Source organism: Branchiostoma lanceolatum, chromosome 2 (genome assembly GCF_035083965.1).
Source record: "Branchiostoma lanceolatum isolate klBraLanc5 chromosome 2, klBraLanc5.hap2, whole genome shotgun sequence".
Taxonomy (NCBI): domain Eukaryota; kingdom Metazoa; phylum Chordata; class Leptocardii; order Amphioxiformes; family Branchiostomatidae; genus Branchiostoma; species Branchiostoma lanceolatum.
The window spans coordinates 20,361,329-20,367,517 of record NC_089723.1 but is presented as its reverse complement, the minus strand read 5'-3'; positions in this window follow the sequence as shown (position 1 = coordinate 20,367,517).

Here is a 6,189-nt window from a genome sequence, read left to right as displayed (position 1 = left end):
TCTCTAGTGCAGCACTCCAAGGTATGCACAGTTTAGGAGTGCATTATACTGGAATTATATTGGGTTGGAGATCTGTTTGGACATATATTTTCAGGGTGGCGGAATTATGTACCACGGTGGAATTATGTTAGTAGATGTTACATGTCCACGGCTGCCTACGTGCGTTTCTCTCCTGCATACGCCTCACGCGTCAGGCTGGGCTATGGTCTCGCCCCCTGTTTCTTCAATCAAACAAGACGGTGCATTGAACAGAATTATCGGAGAAAACCTGTTACCTTTGACGTACGGGACCACATGGGGGCTCAACGAGCTGCTAATCTAAGTAGCGTCAAATGAACTCAATTTGCTATCGGGTAAAAGTGAAGGGCAAAGAAGGCAAACACTAACAGTTAGATAAAGTTTGAATGCGCTGGACCAGCAGACAAAGACATACCCGTTGAGGACAACTCTCGGCATATATGCTATCATGATACACAATCTTATTGACACAACAAAAGTACAGCGAATTTCGCAAGGTCTTCTACAACTACACAATCATGCAAACAAACATATACAAGTGCCGGATACAAATGAACTAATCTTCGTATAAGTATATGAATAAATGAACATGCTGAGTTTGACGTATCACTTATATTGTTGTTCTAGAAGTTCTAAATGTTCTTTAACGAAGACCATTATTGTACATTTTTGCCCAACTAAGCTAATTGCAGATCACAACAAAGACAGTTTAAAAACATACACATGTTGGTACGAGTATCGTTGTCTAGCATGCATGTTCGGCTTCTCGCTTTTGGTATTGGTGAAAATGTAGGATTGTATTTATTTGGCTATAGTAGGTTTATTACCCTTGACGAAGATTAATTAGTCAGTGCTATAGTCGAACATGCATTTATCTTCTATAGAACTAAATAATGTATTTCTGTCACTAACATACATAGTGCAATCTACGATCAAGCGCATTTATATTCTACCGTATTTGAGGTACAAAATTGACAGATTATTTACTCTAGAGTGCGGTTATATCTTGCTGAACATTTGCAAGGTATTGGTATCGTTAATTCAAAATCTGAATCAGTTAAATGTCAGCAACTAACGTGAAATGAGTGCCTTAGTTACAAGACTAGAAATGAGCACATCACTTAACTTTGAGCACGAGCTGAATCTTACATCATAAGATTCATAACCACTTCAAGGGCAAGCTCAGTTATGACTTGATTTGCTTCTATGAAGGTCATAGATAATTGCTTTACTGTACTGCGGCTGTAGTCTGTTACCAACCATATCAGATGTTCTGCATTATGAAGCTCGGCTTTTGACATCAAAAGTTAAGGCTTCATTTCCTAAGTTGCACATCGTGTTTCTTGGTTTATTGGTAAAATGACTTCCATCTTCCTGGAGTCACATAACATATACATTACATTGAAACACATACACATGAAATTACATAATATATACATATCTACATCAATTTCAATTTCAATCACTGTTTTAGAAGAGTGATTATCAACTTCCTTATTGCAAAGACCCAAGTCGACTCAAGCTGGAAGCTCACGTTTAATAGAGCGACCGGAGGTGGAAACTGATGATAATATCTACCCGAAATGCTTCGGTCATATTTGCACCGGTGCCCGTAGGGGTATAGCGCCGGCCGGACACCGAAGACACATATTTGTCCCGCGGTGGATTGCCGGATACCGGAGGGATACCTCTCGGTGTTCTCACGACTAGCTCACTGCGCCTAAATGCTACAGGGTCCGGGTTGATTTTAACTACGAGTCTAACGGGGCCCGGCAGCAACTGGCTGTCCTATGGGGCCACATATAACGACAGAGAAGACAGGTATAGTATGGAATAAAGCACTTAAACGAATTGTGTTATGTGTCAGCAAGAGGCCTTTCAATCTTTTATTAAGTACTGTACCGATTTATTACTTAAAAGAACAAAAATACAACAAACATTGTGAAGCTTACTGGTCTATGAATGTTATGAAAAATGAATGTAACGCGTACTGGCTAAAATAATCTTTTAACATTAAACAGGTTTGACTTGAATCAGCATCTTTATAGAACCTGATACATGATTGGTCTCGTAGCATTACTGTGCAGTCATATATGTAGTATTCTTGACTGCCCATTCATAATTACACTTTCGACAGAATCAGGCTCATTGCGTAGGCAAGGCGCGAAACGCAAATCAATCGGCTCAGTGTTGTCCAGTTCTCGAATATCCAAGGCGTTTCTCTTAAGTAGACTTCTTTTGAGGCACGCTGCCAATGAATGGGCACAAAGAACTTGACACAGACGATGCTTTAATGATAAGACTGCTGGAAGCGGGGGGTGGAAGCAGGAAAAATCCAAAGATTGTCTTGAAGTAGCTATAGACTGCTGTCACTGTGCGCTGAATGTGGATGATAGTTACCCCCTTTAGGTATTCAACACAGAGATTGCTCCTCATATTATCTCCATGCAAATATTGGAGATATTGTTTTTGCCGTGTCGGTGTGTGTATTTGTGTTTCCTTCTGTCTGTCCGGATGTTCGTAGTCAGCATAAGTCAAGAACGGCTGGATGGATTGTAATAAGAGTTCTGGATAAGGGCGGCCAAGTTGACATGTTGTTTTTAGACTTTGCTAAAGCTTTCGACTCCGTTCCCCACAGTCTTCTAGTTCACAAATTACAAATGTTCGGATTTTGTGGAAATTTTCTGTCATGGATTAAGTCCTACCTGTCGAACCGCCGTCAAAGAGTGGTAGTTGAAGGAAGTAAGTCGGAATGGCGTCCCGTGACGTCAGGAGTCCCCCAGGGCTCTATCCTAGGTCCGCTGTTGTTTTTACTCTATATAAACGACCTACCTGACTCTGCCAGTAACTCTATGACGGCGCTTTTTGCGGATGACAGTAAGTGTTTCCGTGAGATCCGCAACACAAATGACTGTATGAAGTTACAAGAGGACATTTGTTCACTGCACGACTGGAGTAACACATGGAAGCTGAGTTTTAATCTATCCAAGTGTAAAGTGTTGAGATTTACTCGTTCCAAGTGTCCTATCACTTACAACTATCACATGTCAGGTTCATCTTTAAATGTATTGGACAACATGTCTGACCTCGGTGTCACAGCAAAATCGGACCTTAAGTGGGACAACCACATTGTCAGTACAGTAGCTAAAGCAAATTCATTGCTTGGCTTTCTTAAGCGTACCGTAGGCTTCAGTTCAAACTCTGACATTCGGAGAGCGTTGTACCTCTCCATTGTCAGAAGTGTACTGGAATATTGCTCACCAGTTTGGAGCCCTACGTCACGTAAGCTAACAGCCCTTCTTGAGGGTGTCCAGCGGAGGGCATCGAAATTCATTCTTGGGCCTTCCGCAGGTCACCGCGACTACAAGTCAAGACTGTCTAGCCTAGGCTTGCTACCTCTGTCTTACAGAAGGGATGTATCCGATGTCATAACATTTGTTAAGTCCCATGCAAAGGTGTTTGACTCGGATGTAGCCAGGCTAGCTAACTTTCCTACAAGAACGCCCCGTAGTCTTAGAGCATACATGTTAGTTCCACATAGAGTAAAAACTTCAACATTTGCGTCCTCATTCATACCTCGCTTTATCACAATATGGAACAGACTTGATGCTGTAACTAGAAGGCTAGGAGCAAGGGCGTCAAGCGCAAATGATGTGACTACTTTCAAGAGCAATCTCATTTCATTCATGAGAAGCAGGTTCCGCCAATCATTCAATTTAGAAGACCCCTGTTCTTGGTTACTTGCATGCAGCTGTGCAACTTGCGTTGCAAACAGGCCCCGCTAATTTGTAATACCACCTCATTATTGTATCTTGTGCAGTTTCTTTAATTTATTTCTATCTTTGTATTGTATATCTTGTTAAGTTAACTTAAGTTGAATACCATGTTGATTCATTTATATTGGTCATTTATATTGTATTATTATGTTTTGATATTGTGTACAGTTTGTATGTTTCGGCATGGCGGCCTTGAAAAGGTGACCCCTGCGGGGGTTCACCTGTTCCGCCATGCCTTCCAGTTTTGGAGAAGTGTAAATAAATAAATAAATAAATAAATAATATTTGGTATGTGGGTTAGTGTTGGGAAGATGAAGAATTTTTAAAACTTTTGACCTGAACGTGCTATGGTCTTTATTTTTTTGTGACAGATAGCTTGTCATAAAAGAAAGAACTGATGTAGGTTTGCTCTGTAACTGTTTCAAAATTTCATCCAGTCGCTTGAGTAACTAATTTCGGCGAAAACATAAGTACATTTGAACATTTCTTCAATCATGTCATGTCAATTGGTGTTATCCGCTGATTCGTAGGTGGAGGGAATTAGATACAAATGAAAGCATGTATTTGGAGTTATATTACCCATGATTTTAACTAGAAAAGCAAATTTCCCCAAAATTCACTTCTTGACTGAAGTTTGTGTGAACTTCAGTTGAGACCATTAAACCCTCGTAGAGCGCTCGCTACGGTCCTTTCATCCTATCTTTGGCGCTCTTACGGCGCTCACCGCGCTGGATGTGCGCTCTAACGGTGCCCAACACGCCCGCTGCGCTCTCTCTTGGCGCTCTCCCTGCGCTCATTGTTGGATCGCCATCCTCGGCGCTCTCGCGAGGATTGTTTTGAACATGTTAAAAATAGTCGCGGAGGTGGCGGCGCGCATGGTGCTCCCAGCTGCGAGCTCCCTCTGCGCTCTCCAAGCCTCCGGCCAATTTGAGGTCGCACAGAGAGCGCCGCGAAAGCGCCGTCCTAGTGGAATGGGTGTATAAATGGTTTACCCCAGATTGGTGTCGATTAACGTTTAACGAAAAAACGCATCGGATTTGGTAAAGTCCTGATACTTTCACTTTATCCGGTCGCTTCTACGTACATGGCAGGAAATGAGGATTTTACCTATTAGCGATAAGTGCCAGGTAAGTCCGACAATACCAGATTAACCTGGCAGGATTGGTTGCTACGGACATTTATCGCTATTAGTAAATCCCAGGTTTGGTGCAGTGTATACCTCTATGGGGGCGTCGCGGGGAGTTACCTCAAAAGCCTTGTCGACTGTAGAGGTTTCAGGCCGTAGGTGTGCAGAATCTCTGTCAGCCCCCCTCTCGCTGCTCATTGGACGGAGACTAGTTGGCCATCTCCAAGCAGATCAATCGGGTGCATAAACACACTCGATGGCCAATACAGTAGAATCCAGCTATTTGCATTACTGTTAATAGCATATTTCGGGGATATGCATAAAAGTCTGAAAACCCAAACCATTTTCCATTCACTCCATTATAAATAAAATGGCATAATTGCATCAGCCATTTTTGCATACTCCTGCTATTTGCATAAAATAATGCCAATGGCAACAGGAAAAACCGGTTGAACATGTCAAAATCACTAACTCTTATAGATTGTATGCAAATGTCATTCAAATGTAAATCGAGTATGGATAGTTTCTATGGTGAGACAAGTCCATAGGAACTGTTGTTGTCCTTTGTGTTTTGAAAAAGCTCTAGCAACTCCATTGTCATTTGCTGTGATAGGATACAGAAGAATACAATTGCCAATTTTTTGCTTAATTTGCCTTCCTTTGCACTCAACATGTGTATATAAACTGATGATATGCTTGTGAATTCAATATGTTACATTTTGTATAACCTGGGAGTGAGTGAATTTGACACAAAGTGTGTGTGTTTCTTCAAAGTGCCATCCTAGTAACCACAACAACCCCCTCCCCCCTCAGTGCCCCTCATTTTGTCCCCTAGGGTTTATGGACTACTCCTTATTATTGCATAAAATACACTGACAAATCAGTTATGCAAATAAGCGGATTCTACTGTAATACTGCTTTTGCCCTTTTGATACTGCCTTTGCCACCGATAGATCTGCCTGGAGATTAGCGTGGTCATCCTCTGGCTCTCCGGTCTGACTCTCTGGTGTTAAAGGCTCTCAGGCTAGGGCCGGTGGAGTATGTAACATTCTGGTGATGTGTCCAAGCTATTTGATCTGTTGGCGGGCAATGTACTCCTGGATGTTTGTAGCACCAACTATTCCTCTCATCACTACATTCCAAATGTTGTCCCTACTGTTAACTAAGTATCTCTTCTTGCATGTCGTGAGTTTCCTCCGCTGGGTACTAGTAAGTGGATATCAATAGAGACGATACTGATTTTGATAGACACTGTGTTTACTGCGCTGA